Raw genomic sequence first — 1,084 nt, 5'->3', positions numbered from 1 at the left:
TAGAGAGATTGGAGACTATAGTGGCTAGTCAGAGAAGCTCTTCCTAGGAGTCTCCATCTACTGATGAGAAGATGGGAATGGATTAGTAAGAAACCTATTCTGGTTTTTTCCACCTTGATTGTTATTGAAGCCTTGCTAAGGCTTCTATTGATCCCTCCAAGAAAAGTTAGGATGATTCCTCCATGTTAGATTGTAGATGTTGCCATAAGACTCATTATTGAGATTTCCTGAGGAGTTTTCCAAATAGTTAACCTCATCCATCATGGGTTGATCTGGATCATATGCATCTCCTTCAAAGGAGGTTTCTTGAGTGTTGTCAGCTGCAGCTTGTGATCCAGTCAAATGCTGAGAGATCATGTTGACCTGTTGGGTCAGTATCTTGTTCGAAGGCAATATGGCATTCAGAGTATCAATCTCTAGGACTCCTTTCTTCTGAGCTACCCTAGTGTTCACAGGGTTTCTCTCAAAAGTGTACATGAATTAGTTGTTAGAAACCATGCTAATGAGTTCCTGTGCCTCTTCAGGCATTTTCTTCAAGTGGAATGTACCACCAGCAGAGTGGTCCAATGCAATCTTGGACATCTCAGAAAGGCCATCATGGTCCAGTCTGAAATCATGTTGGGAGGACACCTTTTGATCAGTTGCTTGTACTGCTCCCAGGCTTCATAGAGGGATTCACTCTCTTTCTGTCTGAAGGTCTGAATTTCCACCCTAAGCTTGCTTAGCTTTTGAGATTGAAAGAACTTGGTCAAGAATGCATTGACCACCTTTTCCCAAGAGTCTAGACTTTCCTTAGGCTAAGAATCCAGCCATAACCTAGCTCTGTCCCTAACAGTAAAGGGAAAAAGCATAAGCTTGTAAATTTCTAGATCCGCTCCATTAGTCTTGATAGTATCACAGATCTACAATAAATCAGAGATGAATTTGTTGGGATCTTCCTGTGGAAGTCCGTGAAACTGAAAGTTCTGTTGAACTAATGTGACCAATTAAGGCTTCAGCTCAAAGTTATTTGCACCAATTGCAGGTATAGAGATGCTTCTTTCATAGAAGTCAGAAGTAGGTGCAGTAAAGTCACCTAGGACCT

At 41.6% G+C, this 1,084-nt stretch overlaps 1 non-coding gene across 1 annotated transcript; it reads left to right on the top strand.

Moving 5' to 3' along the window:
- Window positions 1–610: 610 nt before the first annotated feature.
- LOC112716908 (small nucleolar RNA R71) lies at window positions 611–719 on the top strand. Its single transcript, XR_003160520.1, has one exon. It is a non-coding gene; the product is annotated as a small nucleolar RNA R71 (small nucleolar RNA).
- The last annotated feature ends 365 nt before the right edge of the window (window positions 720–1,084 follow it).

The sequence above is a fragment of the Arachis hypogaea genome, chromosome 1 (genome assembly GCF_003086295.3).
Source record: "Arachis hypogaea cultivar Tifrunner chromosome 1, arahy.Tifrunner.gnm2.J5K5, whole genome shotgun sequence".
NCBI classification, from domain to species: domain Eukaryota; kingdom Viridiplantae; phylum Streptophyta; class Magnoliopsida; order Fabales; family Fabaceae; genus Arachis; species Arachis hypogaea.
The sequence above is the reverse complement of the archived record's forward strand: the minus strand, read 5'-3'. Positions and strand labels throughout refer to the sequence as shown.